The 17,474-nt window shown below is 44.2% G+C and overlaps 1 protein-coding gene and 1 long non-coding RNA gene across 2 annotated transcripts in view; one reads left to right on the plus strand and one right to left on the minus strand.

Annotated features, from left to right (window-relative positions):
- The window catches only part of BRS3 (bombesin receptor subtype 3), a 189,306-nt gene that overhangs the window by 143,767 nt on the left and 28,065 nt on the right, over positions 1 to 17,474 (minus strand). The gene's annotated exons all lie outside the window — the stretch shown is intronic.
- LOC138480977 (uncharacterized) lies at positions 11,179 to 13,154 on the plus strand. The gene is made up of 3 exons (XR_011274177.1): positions 11,179 to 12,257; positions 12,351 to 12,461; positions 12,944 to 13,154. It is a non-coding gene; the product is annotated as an uncharacterized lncRNA (long non-coding RNA).

Raw genomic sequence — 17,474 nt, forward strand, 5'->3', positions numbered from 1 at the left:
TCAATAACCGAGCATGACCAAAACATATACACCATGCCCACATTCTCTTCATCACACTTAGGGCATGCTTGCCGTCCTGCATTTTTAAACCTAGATATCCTTTGGGGTGCCATATACGCTCTATGCGTGATATACAGCTGTATCTGCTTTAGTCTAGCATTCCTCGACCCATTCCTATGATACCCCTGGGCTCGTTCCCACATCCCATCATCCATCGGGGCTCCCACTTCTTCTTCCCAATCTTGTCTCAATTGTACTACCTCCTTCCCCACTTTGGACATCACCATCTCGTATATTCTAGATATCTCGTGCCCCCCCCCACCCCCTCTGCTATGTCATATATTAAGTCAATAGTAGCATCTGGTTCTTCCTCCAGTACCAATTCAGGCCAAGTTTTCTTAATTATCTGCACCAGTCTATGGTACGTGATATACTGGCTTGTATGTAACCCGGTTTCCTCCCTCAACATCTCGAAATCTATTATCGTCCCCTCTGGCCATATATCTCCCATGGTCACTATCCCAACCGGTTCCCAATGGTTTCTGATTATCATCCGTAATTGCTTTTCTCCACCCGCTAGTGCAACCAGTGGTACTTGAGTGGAACACAGGGATGGGTTCTCCATCATTTGGCAGGCCCTGTGCCACATCCTCCATCCAAGCACCATCATCTTGGGACGCCCCTCCACCTCTGTCTTGGGCAGCCACATAATTTCTCTTAAGTAAAATGGGGCGCAATCTTGACCAAACAACCTTCATTCCGAGGTGCTCTCCTCAGAGAGCCATTTGGCCATGTATTGCAGCTGGCCTGCTACATAGTACACTTCATAATTAGGCATTTTAATACCCCCACTCTCAAAAAAATTCTGTAGCTTCCAGAGAGCCACTCTGTTCCGTGTTCCGTGCCACAGGAAGTCCCTACACATGCTGTCCAATCTAGTGAAGAACTTCTTTGGTATCCAATACGGGATGTTCCCAAAGTAGTGTAGAAGCATAGGCAGGACCACCATCTTCAACATCGCCCCACACCCCATCATTGCTAAAGGCAGCTTTACCCAGAACCTCATACAATTTTCGATTTTCTTAATGGCTACCTCAGTGTTGCACCTATGCTCTTCTTCCACTGTGTGGTATATATCTATCCCTAGATAGCGAAATGTGCCAACCGCCCATGGTATCTGTAACACCGGCAGTTGTTTCAAAGGGATCCCTTTATATCCGCCTAATGGGAACATGCTGGACTTCTGAGGGTTCACTGCTATACCTGACAACCCCGCATATCTTTCCATAACCTCCAAAATATATTGGAGGTTTTCCTCCGGGTGTCGCAGATACAACAGCAGATCATCTGCATATAAGGATATCAGGTGTCGTTCACTCCCTACCGCGATGCCTATCGTGTCATACTGTTGCCTCAAGTAGATCGCTAAGGGTTTCAGGGCCAATATGTAGAGCATAGGGGACCACGGGCAACCTTGTCTGGTGCCCCTATGGAGTTGCCACCTTTCCGATATCACTGCTCCAGTTTTAACTCTGGCTAGCGGTTCACTGTATAACATTTTGGCCCACTGTAAGTATCCAGGACCCATCCCATAGCCAGCCAGGGCTGTCAACAACCATGTCCATTTGACCGAGTCGAAGGCCTTTATTGCGTCTAGTGACACAATTGCCAGTTCACCATCAATCTTGTTTCCATATTCAAGGACTCTGTGGAGCCTTCGAAGATTGTTAGATATATTCCTATTAGGGACATAACCTGTCTGGTCCGGATGTATTAATTTACCAATGACCCTCCTCAATCTATTTGCCAAAAACATTTGTCAGTATTTTACTGTCTTGATTTAACATTGACAGGGGTCTGTATGAACCGCAGCTTTGCCCAGACTTATTAGGTTTGGGTAGCGGTTTTATAATCGCTTCTCTAAGTGACTCTGGCAGTCTGCCCAGCTCATGTGCCTCATTCAACATATCCAACAGAGGGGGAAGCACCTCTCCTTTAAATGCTTTATAGAATTCAATTGGGAGTCCATCAGCCCCCGGGGTCTTACTAGTGGGCAACTGGCTCACCACCTCCTCTAACTCCTCTAAAGTGATCGGCGCATCCAGCTCCTCTCTTTCCTCAGCACTAATCTGTGGCAATACTATGTCCTCCAATGTTTCTACAATCGTCACGCGATTATCCTCCCCATCATCTCCATATAGCCGCCCGTAATAGTCTGCAAACTCCTGGTTAACTCCCTCTTGAGTGTCAACCACCCTTCCGTCTTCTCTTGTTATCGTTCCAATCATAGGTCTAGGGGTTTCACTCTTATATAGCCATGCCAAAATCCTCCCTTGTTTATCCCCTCCCGCATGCTGTCTCTCTATATATTTTTTGTAGTTGAGGTTACCCAGTCTCTCCCAGTGCCCATCACATTTCTGCTGCAGCCTGAGTTTTATTTCAGTGTCTTCTTTAGTGTTATATCCTCCCTCTAGTGCCCTTTCCAATTCACCCTCCGATTCCCGCAGATCAGTCAGGATCCCTCCTTGCAGTCCTTTGGATTTCGCTATAGCTACCCCCCGCATCACAACCTTGAAGGCCTCCCACAATGTGCCCGCCGAGTCCACACTGCCAGTATTTGTCTGAAAATAGTTAACAATTTCCTCTCTCATATCCTCCCTAAAGAGGGGGTCTCCCAGCGCCTCTGCTCTGAGGCGCTATGTCGGTATCCTCGCCCTCGGGGGACGATATTGCCATCCAAGGATCAAAGGCGAGTGGTCCGAAAGGACTCTCGATTTATATTCAGCGTGCGTGTTCTCTGTCAGTATCTCTGGTGTGACAAAGACATAGTCTAGCCTTGTGTGTAACTGCTGCGGGGCAGAATAATGCAAGTATTGCCTCTCTTGGGGGTGTCGCTCCTTCCATGCATCTTCGAACCCAAGGTCATTCAGCAGTATCTGCAGCACTTTAGCAGCTAGGGCAGGTCTATCCATTTTCCCATCTGATCTATCTACCTTAGGGTTTAATACACAGTTAAAGTCCCCCCCAGATCACCGCACTCCTCACACACATGGTGAGGTTGTTACACAATGTCGTAAAATATGCTGCTGTATTTTGGTTCGGGGCGTATGTATTTACAACGCTTATCTCCTTGTTTTCCACCAATCCCCTCATTATGACCAACCTCCCGTCCGTCTCAGCCAGCGTCTGTAGCAGCTGAAATGGGACGTGTGGCGCCACCCAAATAATCACTCCCCTAGCATACGCCGAATGGGACGATCCCACAACTGTCCCCTTCCATTTCTTCCCAATCATCTCCATCTTGTTTCGCGTCAGATGCGTTTCTTGCAGTAGGGCTATATCCATCTTCTGCATACTTAGAATTCCATTTCCTCCCGGGTACCAGGCACGATTCACTTGCTTTTCGAGATTGCTGCAGGGTACTTATTCAGATGACCATATCTTCATTTCTGGATCGCATAAGTTATTTTTCAGGCGTACTGTCCAGGATCAGTGTCGGATCAGCAGGAGCTGCACGAGAAGGCACGTCCTATTCCATGGCTAGTTAGCCACGCCCCCTTTCTGTGTAATCAATGTTGTATGATTAGGATGATGTAAACACTTGTCAGATGTGCAGTGGTGAAACATTTGCATGCTACGAGGAATCCGAGAGCGTCCTCACTTCTTTCCCCAATATACCCTCCTCCCAGGTTGCCAGGGAAAGGAAGTCGCTATTGGATCCGGACCCTGGGAATGGATTTGCAAGGGAGGATCATCTGGGTGGAGGAGACTTGGGGAGTAGGGATGAGGTACCCTTAGCTGAGACATGGTATCCCCCATTTCCTTTTCCCCATGTGTCCAATGTCCCCCAAGCCTTCATAGGCTGTTGTCAATCCCTTCCCAATTTTTCCTTTCTCTCATTCCCTAAAACACACCATTTATATACTGGGACGAGGAAGAGCCCAACTAGGAAAACAGTATCTCTTTATTGATAGATACACTTAAAAACATCAGTTAGGTACTGGGACAAGGAGGAGGAAACCAAGAGGAATACAGAACTCCTAAACCAGCAATGAACGGTCTAGTGTTTTTGTGACCAATTAGCCTGGCGGAAGGTTTAAAAGCAGGAAGATTTAAGAACTTGGAGGCAGCTGTGGAAGCAGGAATTGGGACTGCTGTGCGAGAGCAGACCTCTCTGAGAAGGCAGCGTGGCAGACGTAGTGCTTGAGGAATCAGAGAAAATGCAGAGTGTATGCAGTGGGAAGTGCAGCTAAAAGAAGCTGTAGGCCAGTAGCTGTAAGAGATTTCAATCAGGCACACACCCAAGTCTTGCCTAGCATGTAGTGCGCAAATGAAACCCTTATTTATTTTTGTCTATAAGTTCAATATTCTGAATGATATACCACTCATATCATACCTTTCTCAAAATAAGCCCCCCCCCCCCCCCCCCAGGTCACACTGAACCAGGAATCAGGCTAGTTTGCAAAGGTAAATATTTATTTATTTATTTTAATATTCAAATCACATATCGGTTTACTATAGATATAAATATGGGGCAGCAATCACCCAAAGGGTGACAATACAATTCAGAAATAAGCAACACAATTGAATTTACTTATAAGGAGGCAAAATAGAACACACACGGAAAAAGAACTGTTTGTTTTGTGCACAAAAAGCATTTAGGTTAATGTCCCCCCTGCAAAGTTTTGTTTAAATACAAATGAGCAATCCTACACCAATGTGAGTAACCAGCAGGTTTTCAGGAATGAAATACAATGTCTAGAGTTATAGCAGTCTTCCCTCCCCCAAATAAGAAAGAAAACCGTTTGGTAAAATGACACTTTAAACTGACAGATGAAATGGCTTTGTGAAATACTGCAAAATGGTCAAAAATGCTTAAAAGGAGAACATTTCTAAGGAAAGCAACACTATTCAGGTCCTAACATGCATGAGCCATTACATAAACAACAATACACACTTGTGATTAGGATGGGATGGAAAAGGCACTTTGAAATGGGCAAAAGACACGTGTACTTTGGCTGAAATTGCAAATTCGCGGTCAACTTTTACTATGCGATATTGAAGAAAAATGGGTCAAATACACTGTTCCAAGAATTAAAGATGGAATGGGTTGAGATAGGGATAATGCAATGCAGATATACCATGGGTCACTGTTCTTCCTATTTATACTTACAGTTCCTTGTGATTAAATTGGACCATCATCTCTGGTCATTGGGTGGATCAGGTCTACCGGCAGCAAGGCATCTCTAGAGGGATTCGGATCAGCGGCGCGGTTCTGGTCAATTTTGGACTGCACCTCAGACTGTATTTGGAAGGACCCAGTAGATAGCAGGATGCAAGTTTTCAGCGGGCTCGCCTTAATGGTAGCAAGCCAAGCTGATTCAGAATTAAATCCCTTCAAGTTTGGGATGTTTGCAATTGGGTCAGGCTAGCAATGAGTTTGCATTGCTAGAGTCTGGATTCTGCAAAGAAATCTGGATCTTTCAAGAATTCTGGAGTCAGCTACAAGTTGAAAAGTTCTGCAATAAGGTGCTGCGCGGACATCTAGATGGGTTCTGGAATCAGTCTTCTGGAAGCAGTGTGTGTTCTGGAAGCAGTGTGTCTATGTGTAGTCAAGCTCCTATATTTATCTATTACAAATGTTATGGCATGGGCAGAACTTCAAAACACACCCCTATAGTTGCAAGTGGCTGCAGGCATGTGCTTTGTTTTAATTGGCTGCTTGCACAGAGCTGTCATTTTATGACAGGATTTAGGAACTCTCACCTGGATTTTTACCCAAAACATACTTTTGCACAAATGTACATTTCTACCATTATGTACTCTCATAAAATTGGACACACATATTTCATACTTGATTGTCTACATCCACATTCAATACCCATCTTTGTGAAAGCTGTATTGGTCATTCTATGGATTTGTATCAATTTTACCCATAACACTTTGGATTAATCATTTCTAATTTGATACACCTCAGGGCGCTGATCAGTGGATCATGTACATACAATTTTCAGCTTGCCACATTAATAGTTTTTCCACAATCAAACATTTTTCATAACATTGGTTCCTTACATGGTACGAGTTTCCTTAATGTCTTCAAATCACAAGGCTGAAATTAGTTTAATGTCTACCAAGTTTCAGGTTTATCCCTCTGTAGGTTGTTCCGTTAAAGAGTTTTCAATTTTTTAATCAACATAAGGCTTTCACAGCAAAGTCCTCCTCTGTAACCTCCCCCTTCCAGCAGTGCTCTCCAGCCCTTTGAAGTTCACTGAGAAACCTCCTCCACACCCTGTCCCTACTTGCAGAGGTCAATGCATCAGCCTGTTCTTTGTTCTTTTGTCAGCCCGCAGACGAATGTCTAATGTGGCCCCATTGTGTGACTTGTTGGGATTATGCGGAAACCATTAACAGCCATTAGCCTTCCTGTTCCCAAGGAAATGTTAAGCAGAGATGTCAGTTTTCCCAGGCAGGCTGTCAGATCAGAATTACATTGTGGATTGGTTTCAGACTGTGCTCTTGGACATTAAAATCTTTTCATTTCCCATATAAAATATTAGCACAGTGTATAAAGGATTTCACCATTTTTAAAAGGATTAGCCCTTCACAAACATGCTTGAAATAGTGGATTTTGCAATTTTTCAGGAAAAGAAACTACATTTAAACTGTGTTTTGACAGCTAATTTTCTGATGTAGCTGTCAGCCAGCAATGTCTGGATTTCTCTGACTGCCTGAAGAATCCATGGTTTCAGCACCCTTTTCCTTCCAATAATTCACTGGAAAGATGACAGAATTTAGCGCCAAAACAGCACTTTGAAGGATGCCATTGATTAGAGAGCTGTGTTTAAGGGCATTTTCAGATTTGAACTCTTCTGTGCCCTTGTTTCAAATGACAGATGACAGCAGATGACAGATGACAGCAGTGATTCCTGCTTTTACACCACTTTGCCTGCGTAGGTGGCAGGGCGTGCAGCTCTTTGGTGGTTATGGACCATGCGCAATTTTGCAGATTCAGTGGCAGATTCAGTTCGCACAGCGTTTATTGCCTCCATTTTTTGCAGTTTCTTTTCCCCATTGGCAAAAGGGGTACAGTGTGGCGCAGTGGCATGGATAAAAATACTCCACATACCCCCCCCCCCCAGACTCCCTCTTGATATCCAGTCCTGGGGGAGTTGGGCAAGTGGTATTATTTTTCTTTCAGACCATGTGAAAAATCCAGTTGCTTCTCCCATCAGCGATAGATGCGACCCACTCTCCTTGCTGGTTCTGGTTGGGAGTGTGGAGCGGCACTCCGTGCTCTTGGTTCTTTTTCTGGTCCCTGAGGAGTCCTTCTTGGTGATTAGATGAGTTTTAGTTCCAATGCTAGAAAACAGAACGTAGCATGGTTATGGAAATGTCCCCAATACTAATCCGAGGGGTGTAGTGGGGCGGATACATTCATTGAATATAATTTACAATATTCCCCGCCTATGTTTACTAATCGTTTTAACAGGTGGATTCTGTAGGTGAGGCCTGGGATGTTCACCTCTCCTCCATTTCTGAAATTCCATACCTACCGTAGCACTAGTGCCTACCGGAAGGCTTAATTTAGGTTTGCCAGGACCCTGAGATTTACTCTCCAGTTGGGACCAGGCTTGGCAATAACTGGGGTCCAAATTGATCGAGTTGGTTGAGGAGGTCAGTGCTCATATAAAAGGCAGAAGGAACACCTTGCACAACCCAACAAGTATGTACCATTTTTTTTGTCATCCCTAGAAATTTTGATCATGCAACGGCTAAGCACAGGATGTTTGGAGCGTGGCGTTTCCAGGCCCCATACCCATTGCTGCACTGACTCTACGGCGGGCAGGGTCTGGTCTTTTGGGATTTGCTTTGATAATACTTCGCTGATGAAGCTTTCTTCGCTATTCAAGTCAACTCGGGCAAGGACAGACTCCTTGCCGTCATTTAACTGAATCGGGAGGAAGAGCTGTTCACCCTTTTGCAGAAAGCCAGCTAAGTTTTGTGCTGGTTTGATATCAATTTTAGCTATGGATTGGGACTTCCGGATTGTACATTAGTATCAAATTTCAATGTATCCCCTTCCAGAGTGGAGTGTCACTTGAGACTGGAAGAGAGGCTGATTTGCAGAAATGGAGAGGAGTTCTCTTCACCAGTTGTCCAACAGCTATGACTCGGACGTCGGGTATGTCATTGTTTTGAAAGTAGAACCCGATTTGGTCCGGGGTTTGTTCAACCATGTGGCATGTGCCATTTAGACTAACATGGTTGACGCTTTGTTTTAATTTAATTGGCCTGTGAGTCTGCGTCCAGAGTACCTTATTCACACAATCTATTAGGGGAGACAGCCTGCGGAGGATGTCATTCCCTAATAGATAGGGGGTTCCCTCTGGCATCACGACTAGGACCGGGTGCTTCATTTTGTGTCGCCCAATTTTAATTTCCAGCTCTGCAGACCCTTCAACAGGAATTTCCTTCCCGTCAAAGTTCTGGAGCTGTCGAGGAAGAGGGGTGATAGGAATTTAGTATCTTTTCCCCCTTCCTGAATTTAGCTGCTCAAAGATCCTCTTTGACAGCAAAGTTGCTTGGAATCCAGTGTCCACGAGTGCTGGAATTGTACATTGCCCATGCACTTGGATGGAGGCGTAGAATCTACCTTAATTCTCCTCCAATGGGCAAAGGTAATGGGTGCTCTTGGTAAGCTTGATGGTCAATTTGATCATTTCTGACTCTGACACCGGGATAGTTGGGTCAAGATACAGTGTTGGAGTTGAGGAATCTGGCACAGAATTTTGACACACCGCTATTTGGGGAGTTTCGGGCTCACTTTGTTCTAGTTCTGGGCTGCCCCCCCCTTTCTGGAGGCAGTCAACAGAAGTGGTTGGTGAGGTTTGGGGTTCCTCTTGTGCTGGTTCTGGGTAGCCCCCCCTTCTAGGAGGCGGTCCCCAGAATGAAATTGGGTGGTTTGGGAATCTGAGCACACAGTTTCACACTCAGTGATTTCAGGAGTCTTGGGCTCCTCCCTTTTTGATTCGGGGCTGTCACCCCCATTTTTGCAGACAGTCCTCAGAATGGCTTTGGGGAGCTAGGGACCCTTCTTTCTCTGGTTCTGGGCTGCCCCCCCCTTTTTGGAGGCATTCCCCAGAATAGGTCTGGGCATGATCCCGTGTGGGAGCTTGGGGATCTGCAAAACAAATAGGACAGTTGGATGTTGGGAGAGTTTTGGGCTCCTCTGGTTCTGATTCTGGGCTCCCCCCCTTTTTTGGAGGCAGTCACCAGAATTGGTTTGGGCAAGGTGATTTTCTGGCTGGTCATTCTGGGGTTCATTGATGGGCGGTTTTAACTCAGTCCCTACATTTACCCAGTCTTGATTAGGATCTCTCGGGACCCATTTTTCTTTGGGCGGAGTTCTCCCATCCCTGAAGGAGAAGATCCTTTTCCCAGAATCCTCTGAGGACCCCTCTCCTTCAAATTGGAAGACTCCAATCTCCTCCACAAAATGGGTCTTTTTAGGCCCTTTATTTCTCTGACCCGCCCTCTGTTCCTTAGGTTGCAGACTTTCGGGGGCAGGAGATTTTGGTTCCGGTTCCTGGGTTTCCAGGGGCTTTTCCCAAGTGGGGAAGGAAGCTTCCTCTGAGGCTTTAAACCCCCCTTCCCCCTGTGCCTCCTGCCTGGGAACCGGTGGGTTGTCAGGGATCTCTCCCCGTCATTGATCTGGAGTACCAGACTGGTGATTTGACGGGTTCTGCGTCGCCATGCTCATCTGTGGGTTCTGCTGAGCCCTTAACATGCGACCCAGATCCTGTGACAAGTTCTGGACCTGGCGCTCCAGTTGGGACACCCGCTCTGGCTGGCACGGGGGTCTCTGGTCCATCCTAGGTTGATCATGGGAAGGGTAACTGTCCCTTCTCCCATAATACCCTTGGGTTGGGATAGTTCTGGTACCCCTCTACCCTTGGAGAAAACAAAAATGCTGACAGTGGTGCACACCTGGTAACAATTGATATAGAAATTCAAATCATCATTATATGTACAGAAGAGCTGGTTTAAGAATTTAAAGGTGCGGGGGAGGAAAAAAGGCCTTGGCACAAAGCCTAAATCAGAAAAGAGAAAATAGAAGAGGACCCAAAAAGTGGGGCCCTCCCGTCCCCTGCACACTGTTTACTGATGCCACATAGGGCCTTCAAATATATGGATATAGATATATAACAGCAGTTTGTTAGTTGAGCATATAACAATTTATTTGGCAAAGAGGAAAACAAAATTTGCCAAAAGGCACATTCTGTTGTACAAAGTAATTCGTGACGTTTAACATATTAAAACAAATTGCGAAGAAGCAATAAATGATGGAGAGGTGATGCTGTCCAATTGTGGAGTGGCCGACGCGTTTCGAGGGTAACCTCTTCTTCATAAGGGCCCAATTGAACTGTTGACAACATTTCAAGGAGACAAAAAGTAAAATCTTTTATTTTATTTCCATAACAGTCAAGGACTGACTGACAAGCTGTACATAACTCGGGATGCTAGCGAGATGGTGAAGAGCAGAATACTGGAGATCTAGTATGGTGAAAAGAGTGAACTAACAGATCAAAGAGAAACACTCTATACTAATAGCTAAACACATAACAAAGGAGATGTATTGTGTGAGATCCACCCATGCTCAAAAGCCTACCATTCAGTCAAATGTTAAGATTGAAGAGAATTATCTCAGACCCAGCAGGCCTTGACTCAGAATGTTCATTTCTAGTTGAACGATTTGGATCTAGGGGGTATCCAGATACTATCACAGGAGAAGCCCGCAACAGATCAGAGACCTTCACGAAGGAACAACTACGCATCCCTAAAGTCAAGGACAAGTCCACACCGCTACTCTACATTTCAAAGTACTCACGACAGAGTTTCCAAATCAGCAAAACTCTGCGTAAAAATTGGACCATACTACACAATGATCCCTCTCTCCTGAAATTATTTCCCAAAGCACCAATGATGGCCTTTAAACGTGGACATAATCTCAAAGATAAACTAGTGAGAGCGGAAAGACCTCCTAAAGACAAACAACTTGTACTGAGTACCATAAAGAAGGGTACCTTTCCCTGCTTGAACTGTACGAACTGTAACAATGTTATAAAAGGTGAAACGATATCTCACCCACAAACTGGGAAGAAATTCAAGATCAGAGACTTTTCCACCTGCCTCTCCGCAGGTGTCATCTACTCATTGAAATGTCCCTGTGGTAAATTATACATAGGACAAACCACAAGACCCGTCAAAGAAAGATGGTCAGAACACAAATCCACCATCAGATGTAAGAATCTCAGATCCCCAGTGGCAAGGCACTTCATCGAATTCCAACATACGATTGCACAAATTAAATTTCAAGTCATAGAAATTGTCAAACGTCCACACAGAGGTGGCAATTACCAATCCCTGTTGTCACAGCGAGAGAAGTACTGGATCCACACACTTGACACTTTGCAACCTAAGGGTCTGAATGATGAATTCTCTTTGAGTTGCTTTCTATAGTGAATTGTGAAACTCACATGTTACATCGCCAACTACTATACACAAGTGTCAGTATCCCGGACCTTAAAAAAAATTTTTTTTCTTTGTCATTACAAGTGTTGTGACTTTGATGTTTTCTTCAAGGGAACTGTATTTTCCTATGTTTGACTTGCCTATATTCACTTAAATGTTTGCACCTGTTCACGAATGACCAATTGAACCATCTCTCCATTCGTTCGAACCTTGTATGAGTAATAGGCTACATCGCAATCTTTTATCCCCTTGCCATTGAATTATACTTGTCTCACTATATAATGAGTAGCCTCATGACTCTACATGATTTGTTTTGGACTATTAAGAGTAAACTGCATGTACCATTTGTGTTATCTATCATGACTGTAACGATTATTGTACTATTCACAAATTTCTGTTCCATTAGAACCAAAATTATAAAATGCGTTGCGATGGTGAACACCAGAATTCTTATGTTTCATTATGGAACATATTAACTCTACTTTTCTTATTTATCCTGATCTCTGGTCAGTCCCTATGAGTACGCTTGCACTATGCGCCATTGCATGATGGCCTCCATATTCCTCACTCACCGGCTTCTATGCCCTTTTCTATGTTTATCATTTAGTTTCCTTTCTACGTCTGACGGCGTGTCCCCAGCACAGCTCGTTCCCTAGGTTACGACCGCGCGGAGCCACTGCCTGCCGGTTTCAGTTTCCACTAACAGTGTTCCCCGCACTGTACAGGTAAGCTACCGCTACTTGGGTCCCTTTGCCCGGTTGGGAGACCCCAGGTTCATTTCTCTCCAGTATAACAGAAATGTATATGTCCCCACTTAGGTGCCAGCAGTACGTGTCTCTTTGCAGATGCCCTGCATCGTATAATTGTTTCGAATACTTGTTGACCACACGGATGCCCCTGTTGCCTTGGCTACTCGTCCCGCAACTCGAGTGAGTGCATTCTTCAAAACCAATTCCGGTTTATTTTAAGTATTATTTATTTTATTCAGTAGCGCTCTTTTGGAGTTATTCTTTCTCCGTCCACAGGAGGGGTATGGTTTTTTCTTAAACACGCTCCCCATATTGACTCAGCTTTTTCACTATTCAAGGGTGGTCCTTGTTATTTAGAACCCACTACCGCTTTTGGCTTATCTCGATCTGTCTGACTCTTCATCACGCCATTTTCAAAAGATCCCACCATGTAGGTGGATCTCACACAATACATCTCCTTTGTTATGTGTTTAGCTATTAGTATAGAGTGTTTCTCTTTGATCTGTTAGTTCACTCTTTTCACCATACTAGATCTCCAGTATTCTGCTCTTCACCATCTCGCTAGCATCCCGAGTTATGTACAGCTTGTCAGTCAGTCCTTGACTGTTATGGAAATAAAATAAAAGATTTTACTTTTTGTCTCCTTGAAATGTTGTCAACAGTTCAATTGGGCCCTTATGAAGAAGAGGTTACCCTCGAAACGCGTCGGCCACTCCACAATTGGACAGCATCACCTCTCCATCATTTATTGCTTCTTCGCAATTTGTTTTAATATGTTAAACGTCACGAATTACTTTGTACAACAGAATGTGCCTTTTGGCAAATTTTGTTTTCCTCTTTGCCAAATAAATTGTTATATGCTCAACTAACAAACTGCTGTTATATATCTATATCCATATATTTGAAGGCCCTATGTGGCATCAGTAAACAGTGTGCAGGGGACGGGAGGGCCCCACTTTTTGGGTTCTCACCCCTCTACCCTTGGCCTCTCCTCTCCCGGATTGGGCTGTCTGGGCTCAGGAAAATGGGGAAAGAAAGAAGGGTTGTTTTGGGGGTTGATGTTTGGCGGGGCCGGGGAAAGAAACTCAACCTGGCATTTGAGGGATTAGTGCCCTCCTAGGGGGAGTGAGGAGGGAAGTTTCATGGGTTTCCAGCTACCTGGTTGGATCCCCCGCCTTGGGCCAGGGGAGTCCACACATAGAAAGAGAAAAGAGGATCCAAACTGGAACCCTCCCGTCCCATGCACACCTTTGTACTGCGTCAATAAGGTACCTTAATATCAATTAAAAGAGGATTATGTTGTCAGTCCACATTCGAGAATAACAGAGGACAAGCAAAATTTAAAATAAGAGTTAGTAATGCAGTCAATTCTTTGAGTGTAAAAACAAGTGTTCTTTTATTCCAAACGCAGAAGCCAGAGAGGATTTAGTTCATTGAGGGTGGCTGACGCGTTTCGAGAAGTATCTTCTCTTCTTCATGAGCCAGAGATCATGTACAAGAACTAAATGAAAGCAGTGTAGAGAAAATAAAGGCAAAATCAGAATGCAATTGCTACTAGATAGTTTCCAGAACCTACTAAATGTTTACAGACAAATTGTTATCTTCTGGCAGTAAAATCACAAGAACAGTCTCTCAATGGTTACATTGACAAAAGAAACCATAGTAGAAATGAAGTTTCACAATTATGATTGAATTATATCCAAAGCCACAAACAACCAAAACAACCAATGGCCAATTGGTCTAAATTCAGAGGAATCACAGATGACTGGGTAAAGCAAAGTGGGCAATGCAAATGCATGCTATGGAGAAGGGCGGAAAATATGCTCACCATGACTAGAGGAATCCTTAGCGCTATAGCGTTTGGAGGTGGCTCTGTATTAACAGAGTATATAATAGGATACTGAGTTTTAAATCAAGCCAACGGAAAGAGGGATACCAGTGTGCTGCAATAAAGAAATGTGGGTAATCAGTATGGTTGGTTGAACAGAGTGGTAACAATATGGAAACAAAAAAGGTGAGACCAACTTAAAGGTAAGCACTCACCCTGGCTGGGAGAGCATCTGTGTAGGTACCTTCGGGTCCTATCAGATGGATGCCAAATGCGGCGTACAATCACTTTCCTCTCAAAAGGGTGCCGAATGCAGCATACGATCTGGATTCTGTCCGATGGTATTACATAAGTAACGTGTGATCACTGTACAGATGCCTGCTAGGGCATAGTGTCGGAATCCGCGGATAGCCCGAAAATGCTGTGCGTTAGATTATACAGCCATTAAAAAGAGAAAGTTCTCCCCTGGTTAGAAATGGTGTAGGAGAGTGGGAACTTACTGTCGGAAGAACGTGGATCGGTTTCCAGAAGCAGCGATTATGGTCGACATCCAGTGAATAACCAGTGCGTCTCACACATCCCAATGAGGAGTATGCGTATATCGATGGAGATGGTTGCTATGTGAGGGACGCTGCCAGAGAAGTGGAGGACCCTCTTGCATGTATTCATGTAATGCGTGGTTCGTCAAAACAAACGACGGACTCGCGTTAGGACTCAGAGAGTGTACCGCTTGACAAAGCTTGTATAAAGCGGCGGCCATTTTAGAGTGTTAAACCCGTGCCGAAGAGTGGTTAATAGTGACGGAATAAAACTACAGAGAGGTGATCGGAATCAAATTGCCTGGTGGGCAAGGTCATACCATTTGGGTTGTGGTTGATTGGCTATGGATTTACAAAATACAGAAATAATAAAGCTGATATCACAGAACACTGCCTGTTAGATATGAAATCTCCACAAGATAATGAGTTTCTTGCATTCAGTTGATCGATTGCTATCTGCAAAGTTACATTGACAGCGTTATAGCCTAGTAGCATTCATAGACAGTACTCCAATGTAAATACTCTTGATATACATTTTGCTAAAGATGGACAATACATATAAAGAGCCCGATTGGAGGGAAGGAGCAAAATGGATTATTAAGAGCCTCTTTAAATGAAGCATTTCAATGAAAATTCATCATTAAGACCCCTAGCGAGTAGTGTGTTCATTGTATGGATCCAATATTTCGCTCGATGAGAGAGTATTGTCTGGTAGTCACCACCTCTGTAGGGTTTTTTGACTACTTCTAGGACTTGAACTAAATCCTCTATGGCTTCTGCGTTTGGAATAAAAGAACACTTGTTTTTTACACTCAAAGAATTGACTGCATTACTAACTCTGATTTAAATGTTGCTTGTCCTCTGTTATCCTCAAATGTGGACTGACACATAATCCTCCTTGAATTGATATTAAGACGCCTTATTGACACAGTACAGAGGTGTGCAGGGGACGTGAGGGTTCCAGTTTGGATCCTCTTTTCTCTTTCTGTGTATATCTAGGTATCCCTGTGCCAGGGACACTTTTCCTCCCCCGCACCCATAAGTAATTAATAACTTTTTCTTTAAAGTTGTTACTTCTGAATTATAAAACTGTGTGTGTGCACCCTCTATCTCTCTGTTCTTGGAGTCCACACATAGCCCAGGATGGGTCTTCTGCCCTTGTAACAGGGGCTGATATAGTCAGGGAAGTTAGGGGTCCTATTTGTGGGGTTACCTCCCTGACTACCTATTTGGGATTGGCCCGAGGGCCTTCTGCGTCTTCGGTTGGAAGGATTTTGCACAGGAATATTTTTAGGCCCTAGCCCCATCTCCAGATCTAAAATGGGGGCAACCTTCACCTCTGCCACCTTAGCAGCAGCAAGGGTGTTGATTGGTTTGGGGTTTTTATTTGTACTTTTATTCTCTACCGGTTTCTGCACTTCCTCTTCTCATGAAAGTCCTTCACCAGCTGGGTCATGATGTATTTAGGGAGTGCATGAAGAAGGTATTAATGAACTCCCTACTGTCTGTGCGCACCCTCCTGGTGGTCTGCGCAAAGGTACATTTTATCTCTTGTACAAATTCTTGTGGGGCCTGGTCTTCCCCACATTGTAGATTGTAGGCCGCCTTGCGGGCCTCTTGAGGGTTCCTATGTATGGAAAAATGCTTTAAGATGTCCGTCCTATAGGTGGACCATCTTGAGTGGTTCTGATCCTCCAGCCCCGCAAAGAAGCTGGAGTATTCAGGGGAAAATGTCCACTTGACATACTGAATGCAACTCTGGCTATCTTTCAGGTGGAAAGTATCCATCATTTGCTCATATAACTCGAGGTGCTCCCAAACTGAGTATTTGCCATTTTTATGATAGGGAGTTATGACACTTCTAATGGCCTTCATTTGTTCCAGGGGATCTTTAGGTAGGGCGCGTTTAATTTTGTTGGCCTTTTCAGTCTTGGTCACCCTTGTCCACTCCTCCTCTGACTCCGAGGCACTGCTACAGGAGGTGGCTATCTGAACCTCTAGGCTCTCCCTGATTCTGCGAGCTTGGGAATGGCTTGCAGAATGTGGGGGCCTAGTCTCTTGAGACCTGTGGCGCTCAGAAGAGTCTTCTGACTCTCCCTTGCTCCGAGGATTGGCCGAGTACCCCTCCCACCCCCACTGCCCTAGCTTGGAAGATTTAGATCGTCTTTCCATCAAATCACAATGTAATTTACATTAGTGTTGCTCTTACATTCAATTAAGTTCTTCAACATTGCTTTCTCTGTGATGTAATTTATACCACAGCCTCCATTTTTATGGTTATGAATGTTCCTGTAAATCGCCTGCTTTATCCCTGTGTGGTGATGCTCAGGCATGTGGTACGACAATCAGGCATCCATACACAGGACAAAAAATCACCCTACAACATTATGCAACATGCGAGAATAAAAAAAAGGGGATGTTGTTCTCATTCCACATTGAAGTATCATTTTGAAATTATTATGAATAATTGTTGAAATTAGTGACTACTGTACTAGTTAGCAGTAAGTCATTGCTCCTGAAGAAGAGAGGCAAATCTCTCGAAACGCGTTGAGCTCATTACTATCCCCCCTTTTTTAGAAATTTGTGTAGAAATGTACTTTAGAAACCTATTTTTTAACAGTCTTGACTCCCTTGAATCTGTTAGAAATTCGTATCAATTCTTCTGAATTTTGTTGAATTTGTTGAAAGAAATTACTTTTGGTTATTTGTTGAATTACAATGGCTTGAGTGAATTGAACTCAAAAGAAAAAACAATATTATTTTGTACAATTTTGATAAATATCTTCAGTAAAAAAACTAATACCTTCAGGGTGAAAATTTGTTGAT

The sequence above is a fragment of the Ambystoma mexicanum genome, chromosome 5p (assembly GCF_040938575.1).
Source record: "Ambystoma mexicanum isolate Mex_15411 chromosome 5p, UKY_AmexF1_1, whole genome shotgun sequence".
NCBI lineage: Eukaryota > Metazoa > Chordata > Amphibia > Caudata > Ambystomatidae > Ambystoma > Ambystoma mexicanum.